The sequence below is a fragment of the Podarcis muralis genome, chromosome 3 (genome assembly GCF_964188315.1).
Source record: "Podarcis muralis chromosome 3, rPodMur119.hap1.1, whole genome shotgun sequence".
Lineage (NCBI taxonomy): Eukaryota > Metazoa > Chordata > Lepidosauria > Squamata > Lacertidae > Podarcis > Podarcis muralis.
In genome coordinates, this window is record NC_135657.1 from 6,078,803 (window position 1) to 6,096,346 (window position 17,544).

A 17,544-nucleotide genomic window follows, 5' to 3' on the forward strand; every position below is an offset into this window, starting at 1 on the left:
TGGGAACGGAAGAGGAAAACCAGCCACGGCTTCTGGCCACCCTCTTTTTCTTTTGTGTTAGGTCCAGTAATTGTTGCTGTATTGCTTCTGTGGACAATTTGCTTCGCGTTTCCTCCTCTGGATGCTTGTGGGCTATGATTCATGCCACTCCAGGGTGGGGTGGCAGAGAAAGGTGTTCAGCTGCTCAGAAGCCACAGGCAGTCTGTTGGCACACCAAGTGGGTTGGCTGCCCCACGTGAGAGATGGGGCGGGAACCGTTGCTATGACCCTCGATTGTGTCATCTATCTCTGATCACAAATATATGCCTTTTTATGCACGTTTCAGGGACGATCTGTGGCTCTGTGGGTTAAACCACAGAGCCTAGGACTTGCCAATCATAAGGTCGGTGGTTCGAATCCCCGCGATGGGGTGAGCTCCCAATGCTCTGTCCCTGCTCCTGCCAACCTAGCAGTTCGAAAGCACACCAGTGCAAGTAGATAAATAGGTACCGCTCCGGCAGGAAGGTAAACAGCGTTTCCTTGTGCTGCTCTGGTTCGCCAGAAGCAGCTTAGTCATGCTGGCCACATGACCTGGAAGCTGTACACCAGCTCCCTCGGTCAATAAAGCAAGATGAGCCCTGCAACCCCAGAGTCATCCGTGACTGGACCTAATGGTCAGGGGTCCCTTTACTTTTACCTTTATGCATGTTTCATCCTAGAATGTGTGTTGCTTTGCTGGAGAACTGCATTGCAATATTCAGAGTAGTGCTGGCTTTGAAGGATAGCTATGTTTCAGTAAGTGCGTCATTTTAGAAAGTGTGAATTAATATCTCAATATCGTGTGTGTGTGTGTGTGTTTACCCAGGTATTTGGTATTAAGCTGGTATTCTTATTTTTTGTCACTGTTGTTCTGCTTGCTTACCTTAAGGCAGAATTGTTAATTTCTTGTTTATTCGGAACAAAAAAAATTCCTTCCAGTAGCACCTTAAAGACCAACTAAGTTAGTTCTAGGTATGAGCTTTCGTGTGCATGCACACTTCTTCAGATACACACAAGATACAAGTGTGCATGCACACGAAAGCTCATACCTAGAACTAACTTAGTTGGTCTTTAAGGTGCTACTGGAAGGAATTTTTTTTGTTTTGACTATGGCAGACCAACACGGCTACCCATCTATAACTTGTTTATTCGGCTTATTCATATTATTTTGCTAATTTTGTGCATTGCTTTGTTTTTATCACTTGATTCCCTGCTCTGGGATTGAAACTATTCAGCAGAGAGCAGGCTTTAAAAGCTGTAAATAATATAAATAAATAAATAAATAAATAAAGAGAGCTGGATTTGAATCTCACCTTTACCATATATATCAACAAAAACAAAAACAGTATTGCCTTCCCCTCTGCCCCAAATTTATCTGAACGGGAAAGAGAGAAATAGGAATGTGACTTTCTCCAAAATGACACAATTAGATCTGGTGCTGGATTCAGAAACAGTTCAGGCTTCTTCTTCTAAGGGTGCGATGTAAAGCAAAACCAACTTTTTGTCCACCTGGGAACGTGGCCAGAAATGAACTCTTGGAACGACCTCGTGCAAACGCATTAAAATGTAATTTGAGCTATTGGGTAATTGTCCGGCCTGCTGAACGCTTGCTGGGAATTCATATAATTCCGACACCAAATCTGTAATTATTCTGGGGGAATCTTTTCACAGAAAGAATTCTATTGAAAAACAAATCTTTATAGGGAACACAGGTCTACTTTCTCCTCAACGTCGCCATTGTTCTGGGGGCAGATGCTCTAAATGGGATGTTGATAAAAGGTATTCACAGAGAGAGAGAGAGAAGAAAGTGAATCTCTGGCTCCCTTGTGCCTGTTAATTGGCCATTTGTTTTATTTTTTGGAGAGTAGGCAGATAATACGGGTAGATAATTTGAGACTCTTTTCTTAATAAACACAAGTCATCTAAAGGAGAGAGGTGATGATAAGGCCATTGCAAACCAAAACACTTCCATCCTTCAAAACCCATCTGAATTTTCAAAGCAGTTTTTCAGGCAGGTAATGGGGACAAAAATGTACACATTGGGCTCAAGAGAGACAGTGTGGTGCAGTGGTTAGAGAGTCAGACTAGCACCTGGGAGACCAGGGTTCCAATCCTCGCTTGGCCATCAAGGTTACTGGGTGACCTTGGGCCAGTCATAGCCTCTCAGTCTAACCTACCTCACAGGGTGGTTGTGGGGAATGGGGAATGGGAGAAGAATGTTTGCCTTGGAGAAAAAAATGGGATATAAATGCAACTAATCAAGTGTGCATAAAGATGCGTATAATGACAAAAGAAGAAATAAAAGAAGCTATGGGCAAGCAATTTAAAACCACACAGCGTCTAGCACAGTGAATGCAGCTGCTACAATAGGCAGAAGAAGAAAAACAGATTCCTGTGGCGAAACTCCAAGCAGGACCCTGTCACAAGAGCAACACTCTTGCCTCCCATGGGTTCCAGCTACTGGTTTTCAGAAATCGGGTCCTCCTTTAAAGAGGGCACGTGTTGTGGTGAGACCTGGCAACCTAACCCTGTGCTGTGGGTGGGTACGTTTGGATAGCCACAACACCCAATTGGTAGGTCCCTTGATGCAGGGTTCAATCAGGTCAATGGGACTCAAGCTAAACAGATCATTGTTGCGCTTGACATTGCTATGCCGTCGTGTGTCGTCTGCCGTTGGGACAGGGGCACAGCAGGAATTTTCCCCACTTGGCTGATTGGCTGTTGCCATTTGGGTTTCTCCTGCCACGTAGCAAATCGTCACAACTTGTAAGGTTGCGGATAGGCTCTGGTTCAGGTGATAGGGATGGGAGAACGCTCTTGCCATCCCTATGTGAAGGGTATTCCATTAAAGGAATCCAGGGACTCGATGGTTTGGTCAACCCCTGAGAGGGGGTTGTGCCCGTGGCTGAGTCCAGGGGGACATTTGGGTGGCAGAGATAGCCTGTGCCCGGCTTTCCGCTTATCCAGGTGTTCACCCTTGGCTGACCTATGCTAGAACCCTGGGTCAGCGCTACCTGCATGGCAGGGAGCTAGTCGTACCAGAGCCTATGCAACCATTCACTTTCTGTAATCAATAAAGTTGTGGCCTAAATTCTGCCAAAAAACAAACCAAAATTTGAGACTTGTCTGAATTTATTAAGGGGGAGGGTGGTGCTGTGGGTTAAACGACAGAGCTTAGGACTTGCCAATCAGAAGGTTGGCAGTTTGAATCCCCGCGACGGGGTGAGCTCCTGTTGCTCAGTCCCTGCTCCTGCCAACCTAGCAGTTCGAAAGCACATCAAAGTGCAAGTAGATAAATAGGTACCGCTCCGGCTGGAAGGTAAACGGCGTTTCTGTGCACTGCTCTGGTTTGCCAGAAGCGGCTTAGTCCTGCTGGCCACATGACCCAGAAGCTGTACGCCGGCTCCCTCAGCCAATAAAGCGAGGTGAGCACTGCAACCCCAGAGTCAGTCACGACTGGACCTAATGGTCAGGGGTCCCTTTACCTTTACCTTAAAGGTCTAAACATGCAAGGTTGATGCCTCCAATCGTGGAAGCAGAGCATACCTGGAAATGCCGGGACTTAAACCTGGGATTTTCTGCATTCAGTGCAGATGTTGTTCCTTGGATTGTTTTCAATCTGGCTGGTGAACAGAAGGCTGGACTAGAAGAGACTTTGGTCTGTTCCATCTTTGATGTTCTAACGTCTGCAACGTCTGTAAACAGGGAAGACTACAAAGCCCAGCCACTTTTATTTTTAGCAGCGCTTTGGGTTTATTTACTTCCTTCTCAGACATCGGCTTCCCCTGTCCAAAATGATGGCTGCACAAATGACCTTTGACTTAGGGAGGCCCATCACCATGGTTACTGTGAATCTATCTAGAGGGAGATCTTCTTAATCAAGGGGAGCAGTTTAGCAAGGGCCATAAATGCAACTGGCTCTTCATGCAGGGAATTCGTTTTCCTCTCTCCCTCCCTCCACCATAATTCATAAGCTGAAGCTGAGGTGAACGGGACTTACCTGTCTCCAGCTTGCCTTTTCCTCGCAACGTTTGGAGGCAAATCGGCGAGATTCTCTTCGAGGAAAGAGCGTTCATGTATCCAGGAGGACTGCAGTCAGCCTTGAAAGTCCCTCCAGCCAGAGGAGAGGTTAACTGCCATCTGTGTGATAAAAATATATTGAGCAATCAATTAAAGCCACCAGGAAGAAATATGTCAGCCTGGAAATTTACAGAGAGAGAAAGAAAGAGAGGGGGGGGGAGAGAGAGAGCGCTTAACTTTGAAAAGTCCCAGGGCTGATTCTCACAAGTGAGTCAACATCACAATGTATTTTTATTTTAATACAAATAATAATGATTGTTATTATTTGCATTTATTTGTCACTTACAACAGAAAATGTCTCAGAGCAACACTGGATTCCTGGTGAGGCAGTTTACCATTTGAACCACACTACCACCCATATAAGGATGTGGGTGATGCTGTGGTCTAAACATCTGAGCCTTGGGCTTGCCGATCAAAAGGTCAGTGGTTCGAATCCCAGCGACGGGGTGAGCTCCCTTTGCTCGGTCCCAGCTCCTACCAACCTAGCAGTTCAAAAGCATGCCAAATATGCAAGTAGATTAATAGGTACCGCTCAAGTGGGAAGGTAAACGGTGTTTCCGTGCGCTGCTCTGGGGTCAGTGTTCCGTTGCTCCAGAAGCGGCTTAGTCATGCTGGCCACATGACCCAGAAAAAATGTCTGCGGAGCGGACAAACGCTGGCTCCCTCAGCCTGTAAAACAAGATGAGCGCCCCAACCCCAGAGTCGTTTGTGTCTGGACTTAACTGTCAGGGGTCGCTTTACCTTTACCTTCACCACCCATATATGCTTTGCTGTGGAAGGGTCAATCTCGATTTGGGAGTGTGGTGAAGGAATTGCATGCCGGTGTCCCCACCAAGAAACGTCTTGGGGTTCTCTAGGAGATGATCTACCCAGGTGAGGCTGCCTACCTGTCAATCACCTGACATCCCAATGGCATCAAGTGACCTGATTTGGCCCACACCATTTGGAATCAACCAGCATGGACAAAGGCACAGTGCTTTTCAAGTGCTGATGATCAGAGCAGTTGGCTTGACGTCTCGGACTCAATGGGGATACATTTAATGTGTGTGTCTAACACCAACATCTTCCCCAAAAGAGCAGAAGTAAATAACATGATAGCCAATTGATTAGGATCAACATGACAGCAATCCTAACTCCCGTGCATTGTTTCCTGTGAGTAAGCTTCCTTGACCTCAGTGGTGCTTGCTTCTCGTTGCATAGGTTGTGGAAGACATTGAACTTTAATGAAAGGTCATCGGCTGACCGAAATGGCTTTTAATTAGAAAAACAGTCTTGCAAAGACCTGCTGCCTTCAAAACAGCTATTGTGAAGCAGGAACCTCATTAAAAAAGGAGATGAATCTGGCCTCTGCTTGGTTATATTTCTCATTCTCTGACTCTCTTTACGGCTACAGTAAAAGGTCACGAGCAAACGTGAAAGCCTTGCTATCACCTCTTTCACTTGCTGGAGCAATGAAGGACCACCAATTGCCCTTGTGCCCCAGCAGATCACATAAGCACTCAAGAGCACAAGAGCACTCTCCCCTCCTAGCTCAGCTGGTTAGAGCATGGTGTTGATAATGGCAAGGTTGCAGGATCAATCGCCATATGAGACAGCTGCTTATTCCTGCATCGAAGGGGGCTGGACTAGACGAGCCTCACAATCCCTTCCAACTCTCCAATTTTATGATTCCTGTGATGGAGGAGATGTTTGCAAGAGGTAGCAGAGTCACCTTCAACCTTGCGGAATTGGGTTGTGGGATCTTCATTGTTTGCACAACACAGAGATTGTTAGGAGCATCCTACTCTCATGTAGGACCCTGGCAGAGACACATGCCCGACTGGCATGTTCTCTCCCTCATGGTCGATCGTTCGGAAGCTTCAAAAGCTTTCTTCAGCCCGAACATCACAGCGACTGATACCAAGAAGGATAAGCATGCTTAGGGATCCGCAGAGTATTCACAGTTTGTGTAACAGACCTCAGTAGCACAGCATTTTGGCTAATCTACTTTATTTACATCTAATACACTCGGAGCATTCTGCCTTAGCTCCTTCCTCTTTCTCATCAGACAGCAAAGAGAAAGAAACAAAGGACAACAGTCCCACTTTCCGGAACATAGTAGTACAAAACATCCTGTGTCCTTCTTCTTCCCACACTGTGAAATGAAAACATACACCGTCATGTGATAGACAGCAATCTCATGACTACAAACATGGAACAGGAATCCCAACAGAGATAACCCCCCCTGCCTACCTCTGTAGAAAACTAACGGCTTTGCTAGAACATTCTGATGCCGCAAACTCATTCTTTAATCAAGTACCTCAAAGTGCGTAAGTGGACGGTGTTTGCATTATTACAGTGGAGAGGTATTTAAGTATATACTTAAGCAATTAGCATTCCTTTGCAGCTTGAAGGAGCTCCCGTTACATAGTTCACATATCTCCACCCAACTTTTCAAAAAGTCACAAGCAGCCCTACTCATAACCAGGAAGCATTTTAAGAAAAGAAAAAGAAAGAGAATGTTACGGGCGTTTGCAAGGAGTGGCTGCATCAGGTGCAGATCAGAAACCCAGATAAGGGCGGCATAATGCAAGCTGTTATGAAAAGATTCCAGCCACAAAGCTGGCAGATTTCAGGATCTTCCCTGACCAGATAAGAAGAAGTTCTAAGCCCTTTCTTGACAAGGTCCTTCTGTACCCTAGAGAAATTCAACCCCTTCTTAGAGGCTTTGGATGGAGTTCCAGAACCAAAGCCAAGCATGATCTTTGCATTCCTCCCAGTTCTTTGGAGTAAGATGAGGCGACTTTAGCCCAAGGGGAGGCATGGCTCATTACCCTCAGAGAGTTGGAAAACATCCATTGCACCTGTGCGGAGCATGTCAGTATGTGAAGGGAGGGACATTTAATCTATAAGACCCTGCACACCCCAGAAAGCAACAGACTTTGACAGTAAATGGGGAGAGATGCAGTTTGGGTGTTCAGAGCAACAACTGTCAGGAGGTCCTACACATGAGTAGGAGTCTGGCAGAGACACATGCCCTCCTTGTTGTTCATTTGGGAGATTCAAAAGCTTTCTCCAGCCCGAACATCACAGTGACTGATACCAAGAGGCATCAGCACACTTCAGGATCTGCAGAGTATAGGCAGTCAGCGTTCAGACTCAGTAGCACAGGTTTTGGCTATACGTTTATTTACATATACACACTCGGAGCATGGTAACTCAGCTCCTTCCTCTTCAGCATCAGACAGCAAAGAGAAAGAACAGAGGACAAATGTCCTACATCACAGAAACACAGTAATAAAAACATCCTGCCTCCGTCACTTCCCACAATGTGGAATGAAAACATACACCGTCATGTGATAAAAACAATCCCATGACTGCAACACGGGGAATGAATCCTAACAACAACCTCATTCACACGACCCAAGTGCCCCATATTACACCAGTAGCCAAAATTGAAATTGTGTAAACCTTTTGGGGGAAAGTGTATTTCTGAGGTTTGATGGCTCATAACACCACTTTTCTTTGGAATAAAACCATAAAATTATATATCAATGGAAAGATCATTTAATGAAAAATGTAATGCAACAAAGGTTGTTCAATTATCTGTATTCTATCAAAAGTTATAGCCAAATAACCAGAAAAAGGAAGCACGACTTGCTTAGGTTGATATGCAGTAGCTTTCCTCTATTTGAATGTAGCCAATGAGCATGAGCGTTTAGAGAGCCAATCAGGTGTTTTGAGCCATCAAACCTCGGAAATACACTTTTTCCTAAAGGCTTCCACAATTTTGGCCACTAGTGTATTGGCAAAGCAGCATTGGTTCAAAGTGTGCCCATGCTGAGTAAGGGTCAGACTATCTATCTCTCGATCCATTCATGAAGTTTACAATAACACAGGAAGTTGACTTTTTCGGTCTGACCTGGAGATGTCAGAGATAGATGCTGCATGGACAGCATGTGATCTGCCACTGAGCTATGGCCCATAAAAGCCCATAAAAGGTAAACCAATAAGATTAAGGTAAAGGTAAAGGGACCCCTGACCATTAGGTCCAGTCATGACTGACTCTGGGGTTGCGGTGCTCATCTCGCTTTATTGGCCGAGGGAGCCGGCATACAGCTTCCGGGCCATGTAGCCACCATGACTTCTGGCAAACCAGAGCAGCGCACAGAAATGCTGTTTACCTTCCCCCCGGGAGCGGTACCTATTTATCTACTTGCACTTTGACGTGCTTTTGAACTGCTAGGTTGGCAGGAGCAGGGACCGAGCCACAGGAACTCATCCTGTCGTGGGGATTCAAACCGCCAATCTTCTGATTGGCAAGTCCTAGGCTCTGTGGTTTAACCCACAGCGACACCCACCTTAAAACCAATAGCACACGTACCCACAAATAGGAATTCCACATTGTGCTATATTGAATGTCCCACCAGCAGAAGTGTTTCATCTTGCCAGAAGGAATGGTGCTATTCTTGTTAGGACCTGGGCAGGGAGAATTATACCCCTCTCGCATGCTGCGGCCCCCTTGAAAACCATCATGAAGAAGGATATTGACAAGCTGCAACGAGTTGAGAGGAGGGTGACCAAGAGGCTGGAGACAACAGTTGAATAAACTGGGCATGAGAAGACTGAGAGGTGATATGATATGAACAGATTGAGGTTGAATCCTGACAAGACAGAAGTACTGTTTTTGGGGGACAGGAGGCGGGCAGGTGTGGAGGATTCCCTGGTCCTGAATGGGGTAACTGTGCCCCTGAAGGACCAGGTGCGCAGCCTGGGAGTCATTCTGGACTCACAGCTGTCCATGGAGGCACAGGTCAATTCTGTGTCCAGGGCAGCTGTTTACCAGCTCCATCTGGAACGTAGGCTGAGACCCTATCTGCCTGCAGACTGTCTCACCAGAGTGGTACATGCTCTGGTTATCTCCCGCTTGGACTACTGCAATGCACTCTACGTGGGGCTACCTTTGAAGGTGACTCGGAAACTACAACTAATCCAGAATGCGGCAGCTAGACTGGTGACTGGGGGCGGCTGCCGAGACCATATAACACCGGTCTTGAAGGACCTACATTGGCTCCCAGTACGTTTCCGAGCACAATTCAAAGTGTTGGTGCTGACCTTTAAAGCCCTAAACGGCCTCGGTCCAGTATACCTGAAGGAGCGTCTCCACCCCCATCATTCTGCCCGGATGCTGAGGTCCAGCGCCGAGGGCCTTCTGGCGGTTCCCTCATTGCGAGAAGCAAAGCTACAGGGAACCAGGCAGAGGGCCTTCTCGGTAGTGGCGCCCGCCCTGTGGAACGCCCTTCCAGCAGATGTCAAAGCGATAAACAACTACCTGACATTCAGAAGACATCTTAAGGCAGCCCTGTTCAGGGAAGTTTTTAACGTGTGATATTTTACTGTATTTGTGGTTTTTATGGAAGCCGCCCAGAGTGGCTGGGGAGGCCCAGCCAGATGGGCGGGGTATAAATAATAAATAATAATAATAATAATAATAATAATAATAATAATAATAATATCCATCTTCAAATATCTGAAGGGCTGCCACATAGAAATGAGATTCTGACCGCACATTAGGAAGAACTTTCTGATGGTGAGAGCAGTTCAGCAGTGGAACGGACCACTTCAGAAGTTGGTGGGCTCTTCTTCCATGGAGGTTTCCAAACAGAGGTTGGGTGGTCATCTGTCAGAGATGCTTTAGCTGTGAATCCTGCATTTCGGGAAATTCGACTAAGCATGTCCCTTGGGTTCCCTCCCAGCTCTACAAATCTACTGCCCCCTGGGTCCCTTCCAACATTAAGATTCTATTATTCTATGAGCTTGCTCAATCTTCAAAGTGACGATATTTGAAGATGGCTATCATATCGCCTCTCAGTCTCCTCTTCTTCAGGCTAAACATACCCAAATCCCTTAACTAAAAAAAATCCTTCCAGTAGCACCTTAGAGACCAGCTAAGTTTGTTATTGGTATGAGCTTTCGGGTGCAGGCACACTTCTTCAGATACACTGAAACAGAAGTCACCAGACCCTTATATATAGTGAAGAAGTGTGCGTGCACACGAAAGCTCATACCAATAACAAACTTAGTTGGTCTCTAAGGTGCTACTGGAAGGATTTTTTTTATTTTGTTTCAACTACGGCAGACCGACACGGCTACCTACCTGTAACCAAATCCCTTAACTGTTCCTCATAAAGCTTGGTTTCCAAACCTTTGATCATTTTGGTTGCCCTTCTGCACATGGTCCAGCTTGTCAATATCCTTCTTAAACTGTGGAACCAGAACTGGGTCCATGACTCCAGGTGTGGTCTGACCAAGGCAGAATGGGGTAGAACTATCACTTCCCCTGACCTGGACAACTAGACTCTTGTTGATGCATTTGTTGAATCGCATTAGCTTCTTTTTTTGTTGTTGTTTTTTTTTGCCTTTTTGTTGACTATAATTTCAGTTTCAATTACAGTAATTATTTCTATGTGTGCATCTATGCAGATGCAAATAATCCTTTCATGTGTGAGAGTGAGGCATACTTTTGGCAAGTGTTTATCCTAAAATAGCCTGTGCTGTTAGATGGCAGCTTCCTATGAATGACTTAGAGACCATGTCTCCAAACAACATTGATTCCTTTTGGAAATGTACTATATTTAGTGCACTCTCAGCCTGGGGAATAATAATACAGTGGTACTTTGGGATGCGAACGGGATCCGTTCCGGAGCCCCGTTCATATCCTGAATGCAATGTAAGCTGTGACGGTGCATCTGCATGTGCACGGGTCACGTTTTGCCGCTTCCGCACATGCGTGCGATGTCATTTTGAGCATCTGCGCATGTGCAAGAGGCGAAACCCAGAAGTAACGCACTCCGTTACTTCCGGGTTGCCACGGAGCACAACTCAAACGCGCTCAACCCGAAGCACATTCAACCCAAGGTTTGACTGTAAGAAGAAGAAGAAGATATTATTTGTACCCTGCCCATCTGGGATTTAATATACATAAAAATGTCGCACATTAAAAACTTCCCTGAACAGGGCTGCCTTCAGATGCCTTCTAAATGTCAGGTAGTTGTTTATCTCTTTGATATCTGATGGGAGGGCGTTCCACAGGGCGGGCGCCACTACCGAGAAGGCCCTCTGTCTGGTTCCCTGTAACCTCACTTCACACAATGAGGGAACCACCAGAAGGCCCTCGGAGCTGGACCTCAGTGTCCAGGCACAACGATGGGGGTGGAGATGCTTCTTCAGATATACAGGACTGAGGCCATTTAGGCTTTCTCCCTTCTGTTCATGGGTTTAAAAAAACAAAACAAAAAGGAGAAATTTTTATTTTATTTTGTTTTATTGACAGGAGCCACACCTGGGAGGCAGTGGGTCTCCTACATCAAGCTTCAGCACTTTCTCAGTGGCAACTTTGCATTGATAAACGTTGCCATAGTGATCAGCGAAGAGATGGCCAGCAAGCTTTGAAGCCACGGGTGAGCAGCGAGGCTCTTCAAAAAAGAAAAGAATAAAAACATCTTCCACAGCCACACTTTCTTTCCTGTCCTTCAGTGGCAAGGGGGAAAACAAGCAAGGGGTTGTTAGGCTGTGTGGAAGAAAACTGGGTGCCAGTTTGAAAAGAGATTTTAATTTTTTTGCTTCAGGGGACGTGTGATGCATGGGCAATCCCACTCCCAAATACTTGCCTACATTTGGAGGAGGGAAATAGACAAATGGAATGGCTGATGGGAGTTGTGGTTTAGCAACAGCTCTGGAGGGCCAAAGGTGCCCAACCCGATTTAGGCCCTAAAACGTTTTTTGGGGGTAGAAACAGGGGCGGAGGAAGGGGGTGAAGGGGGCGGTCCGACACAGGTGTCACCACTGAGGGGGGGTGACAAAATGCAGGATGGCACTCACCACTGGGCCTGCAGTGCGCCCAAGCCACACAACTCTCCTGGGAGAGACACTGTGCTGGGCCCGGGGGTAACCCAAGCAACGCGGTCCAGGTCCGGTCCCGAATCCAAGGGTTCCCCGAGGAGACAGTCCGACAGGGCCAAGGCAGGAAACCAGGCAGGAAAGCAGGCAAGGTCAGGCACAGGATCACAGGCAGGTTCTGGCAAACAGCAACATTGCTCCTGCAACCTGGGACGGGGTCCAGCAGCCTTTTATCTCTGTCGGGGTAATGGCCGATCCTGATCCCCCGGTGACTCACCTCCCTGTCTCGCCAGAAGTACTCAGGTCTCTCCTTCTCTCAGACCTGAGTCTTTGCAGCTCGGGAGATGCCGGTGGGTGACTAGACCCAGAGGGCGCCTCAGCCTCCCCTGACCCAACCGGTAGTGGAGCAGCTGTAAGTGATGGCCCAGCTGAAGGCAACGAGGTCATCCCCGCATCTGGAGCCAAAGCAGGCTCAGGCCCCTGACTTGGCCCAGCTGGTGCTTGTTGCAGGGGAACCTGTGCAGACTGGGGCTCTTCAGAATCAGGCCCCAGACTAGGTTCAGCTGCTGCCTGAGGCAAAGGATCTGGTGTGGACTCCTCTGGCTCTGAGTCCGAGCCCGAGTCTCAGGCCATCACAGACGTGGTGGCTTGGGTGTCCGCAGGCTTCGCGCTGCCCAAACAGTCCGCCCGCTGCCTGCCCCCCAGCTGTAGGGCGGCTGAGTGGGAGGAGGCAGGCAGACTCCTCAGAGACCCCACGGTATGTCCTTCCCGGCTCGCCCCACCCCTGCAGGCAGCTGGCCCCACCCCTGAGCGCAGGGCATGCGCGCTGCCCCAGTCGCCCAATCAGCTTGCTCCACCGCTGGGCAAAAATGGCCTGCGGGGCACGGACTAGCCACCCCTGGTTCCAGTTCTGCATGCACACAGTGCTAAGTGACCATTCAGTAGACCATTCAGTAGACCCTCCAGATGTTTTGGGACTACAATTCCCATCATCCCTGGCCACTGGTCCTGCTAGCTAGGGATCATGGGAGTTGTAGGCCAAAAACATCTGGAGGGCCAAGGTTGAGGAAGCCTGCAGTAGACTGTCATCCGTATCAGACCTATGCCAAGGGCCAAGGATTGATCAAGGCCCCAGATCCCACTTTTTTTTAAAAAAAAAATTCCAACAACTTGGAATTCCACTAATCATCAGCATGAGGCCATCATTTCGATTTTCTATCACGCCGCTAAATATTTGATGTAAAAAAAAAGGATAAGAAAATTCACAGGAACAAATTCATTCCAGCCCTGCTGAGAGTCCTTAGCGTTTGCTGACAACAGGATGCAATTTTCTAGTGCTTTTGCAGAAGGAGGTTGAGAAATTGCAGAACAGCATTTTTCCACCTTCCCAAAGCTGTGCATTGCAAAAAAAAAAAAAAAAAGTAACATCCTGCTCATTTAAATGGATGCATGGACGTGAGCCTGCAGATGGGTAAACAAATATAGGAGCAAAGCCAATGAATAATAAATGGGAGATTCATATTATATCAGAGCATTATGCCCTTGGGGAAATCTCTCCCAGGGTCTGTTTGCTTGACCCTTGGTGGTGGTGGGGGTGTTGTCACATGGTGCTAAGATTGCCAGAATTTTAACTCAAGAAATCCAGCATTTCTAGGCATGTGCGATGTACTGGTCAGAGTGCTGGACAAGGATTGGGGAGACTTGGGTTCAAATCCTACCGCAGTCATGAAGCTCACTGGGTGACCTTGGGACTAGACTGTCTTTCAACCTATCCCACCTTGCAGGGTTGTTGTGGACAAAATAGGGGAGTAGAGAATGATGAACTCCTTGGTTGAATTATAATAATCGAAGTTCCTTCGCCTTGCTTTTCAACATCTACATGCAGCCGCTGGGAGAGATCATCAGGGGGTTTGGGCTGGGAGTCCATCAATATGCAGATGATACCGAGCTCTACCTCTCTTTCAAATCAGAACCAGTGAAGGCGGTGAAGGGCCTGTATGAGTGTCTGGAGGCGGTTGGTTGGAGGATGGACGGTGGCTAACAGATTGAGGTTGAATCTTGACAAGACAGAAGTACTGTTTTGGGGGGACAAGAGGCAGGCAGGTGTGGAGGACTCCCTGGTCCTGAATGGGGTAACTGTGCCCCTGAAGGAGCAGGTGTGCAGCCTGGGAGTCATTTTGGACTCACAGCTGTCCATGGAGGCACAGGTTAAATCCGTGTCCAGGGCAGCTGTGTACCAGCTCCATCTGGTACGCAGGCTGAGACCCTATCTACCCATCGACTGTCTCGCCAGAGTGGTGCATACTCTGGTTATCTCCCGCTTGGACTACTGCAATGCACTCTATGTGGGGCTACCTTTGAAGGTGACTCAGAAACTACAACTAATCCAGAATTCCGCAGCTAAACTGGTGACTGGGAGCGGCCGCCGAAACCACATAACACCAGTCTTGAAAGACCTACAGTGGCTCCCAGTATGTTTCCAAGCACAATTCAAAGTGTTGGTGCTGACCTTTGAAGCCCTAATGGCCTTGGTCCAGTATACCTGAAGGAGCATCTCCACCCCCATCATTCTACCCAGACACTGAGGTCCAGCTCCAAGGGAACCAGGTAGAGAGTCTTCTCGGTAGTGGCACCCACCCTGTGGAACCCCCTCCCACCAGATGTCAAAGAGAAGAACAACTACCAGACTTTTAGAAGACATCTGAAGGCAGCCCTGTTTAGGGAAGCTTTTAATGTTTGATGTATTACGGTATTTTAATATTTTGTTGGAAGCCTCCCAGAGTGGCTGGGAAAGCCCAGCCAGATGGGCGTGGTATAAATAAATTATTATTATTATTATTATTATTATTATTATTATTATTATTATTATTATCATCATATTATTATCATCATCATTATCATCATCATCATCATTATTTGTGGCATACTGCCTTTTTAGGTGGGTACGTTTTTGAACACAGAAAAGGATCCTTTTGTGCATACAGTGGTACCTCGGGTTAAGCACTTAATTCGTTTCTATTCTTAACCTGAAACTGTTCTTAACCTGAAGCACCACTTTAGCTAATGGGGCCTCCTGCTGCCGCTGCACGATTTCTGTTCTCATCCTGAAGCCAAGTTCTTAACCCGAGGTAATATTTCTGGGTTAGTGGAGTCTGTAACCTAAAGCATATGTAACCTGAAGCGTATGTAACCCAAGGTACCACTGTATTTGCAAACTGTGCTAAAAATGGACCCACCCCATTTGATAGCAAACAACAAGAGCAACAACCTTCCTTACTTTCATTTTGGGCTTCTAAAGCAGTCTTTCCAATCTCAGATCCTTAGGAGTTAGGAACTTAGGAAGGTGTCTTATATACCAACTCAGACCACTGGTTCATTTGAGCAGTGACTTTCCGGGGTCTAAGGCAGGAGATGTTCCCTACCAAAGGTTGAACCTGAGACCTTCTGCATGCCAAGCAGACCTCCTGAGCATCTTCCCCCAAGGGCTGAGATCAAAACCTGTCACTAGCTGTGGAAGAGAGCCCACCTTTCGATTGCTTTTCTTTCGCGTTTTCAAAAAGAGGATGCAGAACACCAGACAAAAGGAGAGAGGGAGGGAGAACCCACCCATTTCATCAACGAGAACTGCAAAGGGTGTGGAACGTGAACCTTTTCAGTAAGGCTTTCGAAGATAAATAAGAGACAGGGGTGGGGAGCTGAGACTGCAATCATATGAAAATCACAGGCTCTGAGGGAAGAAATTCGATCCAGTTCTCATCCAAAGGTGAACCTACAAAATTCACACTTTTTGAAATAATATTCGGAGTCCTCTTCTCAAATTCACACTTGTGCGAATTTTGCTGGGCAAGTAACAGGCATGAATGTGCATACGCTGGGATGAAGCATGCATAGAAAGGCACATTTAGGTGAAAACAGCATATGAAAATGCATTAAATTGGGGAAAATTGCTTTCCAAAAAAAAAATGTAAATAAGGGTGGGGGGGGAAATGCACACAGAAATGTTTACAGGCGGAGAAATTTGCACTAAAATACAGGTGAATGTTCATGAGGACTAGTAGATTTTTCTCCTTACGTGCAAATTCATGGGGAAATGTGGAGTACTGGATTCAAGATAGGAAGAATAAGAAAAACAGAGGGAGACAGGAATGGGCAGATCTGCCCAGCCCTCGTTCCCTCCAGCCACAGAAACCACAGGACCCATCACATTCATCTAGGTGCAACATGGGTTCGAACAATATCTCACCACCTTTTCTGCTCACTGCTGCCGTATTTGTGGACGCTGCTTCATTCAAAGCGCTGGTCCCCATTCCACATCCCCCCACACCTGGAAGGCAGCTTGGCTGCTCTTACTTGAAACCTCGCGTCCTATTGTCCTTCTATCGTTGACACCACGCTTCCATGAGGTCCCTCAATATCCAATGTGTCATTATCCAGATTTCGTCCTGGACCTGCACCACTCATGACTTCTGGGCGGGGTGTGTGTGAGAGAGAGGGGTCAGAAGGGGTGCTGTTGGGGGGCTGCTCTCACAGCCAGCAAGCAACAGGCTCAGAAATAAAGCCTGCCTTCCCTTATCAGAAGATAAGCAGAGAGACATCTATCCTAATTCCTCTAAGCAGGTTTTAGGGGACGAAGGGGCGTGTTCCTTTCTGCGGAACCGGCTGCCGAAGCTGCACTCTTGCAGTCGCAACCTTTGTGGTTTTTAGAAATATATGCACATATATAGGATGAAATTGCCCGGGGGAACAAGATGCGTATATGTCAAAGTCTCCACCTGCTGGTAAGAGCCCTGGGGTAAGTGTGGGTGCAAGAATTTGAACACCATTGATAAGGTACCGGTAACATCTTCAGGAAACGATCATTCCCTGCCTCCTTTCAGGTGGTGGGTGGGATGGAAGGTGGCAGAGAAGCTGGAGGGTTAAAAATATATTAAACTTACCAGAATTTGCATGGCGTCAGGGGCACCCCCCATTAATATTCCAGTGGTGAGACTTCAACGCTTTGCTCTGCCTCTCTTGCTCAGCTTTCTAACTTGAATATCTTCAGCTGTGCTGCCGCTGATGTTGCTTCCAATCCTCCTCTAAACCTCCAAGTCACTGGTTGTGTCCCTCTTGGCTTTGAAAAATGTGTGTGCATCTTTTTTTCAAAGGGACTTCTCTCCCACCGTGTGTGTGTGTGTGTGTGGTTGCGTCAAGGCCGTTGCCTAGCTACCGCCGTACTATTCCAGTTTGAGGCTTTTCACGCCGGTATTTCTGTCCGCCGTCTCTCATTCATGCCAGCCAGCCTGGGGTTCTTCCTCCCACTAAGACATAACCCTGAAGAGACCCAAAAGAGAAAAGAATGCCTCTCTTTTTTTCTCTTTTTTTAACAAGTGAGGCTGGGTCCTAAGACCTGCCAGGTTTCATTCCAGATTCCTTGCAAGGGGAGTTCCAGGTGCCTAGACAAAAACCATAGTCATAGTGTTGGAAAGGGACACCCAAGGGTTCTCTAGTCCAAACCTGCAATGCAGGGATCACAGCTAAAGAATCCCTGACAGAATTTTATCATATGTGATGGACTTGCATGTTGAG

At 47.2% G+C, this 17,544-nt stretch overlaps 1 protein-coding gene across 1 annotated transcript in view; it reads right to left on the bottom strand.

Moving 5' to 3' along the window:
• The window catches only part of FAM167A (family with sequence similarity 167 member A), a 31,846-nt gene extending 14,574 nt beyond the window's left edge, over positions 1-17,272 (bottom strand). The window contains exons 1-2 of the mRNA XM_028725186.2: positions 16,914-17,272; positions 4,019-4,158 (exon numbers count right to left, since the gene is read on the bottom strand). The gene's annotated coding sequence lies outside the window, so the exon portion shown is untranslated. The remainder of the gene's footprint in view (positions 1-4,018; positions 4,159-16,913) is intronic.
• Between the last annotated feature and the right edge of the window lie 272 nt (positions 17,273-17,544).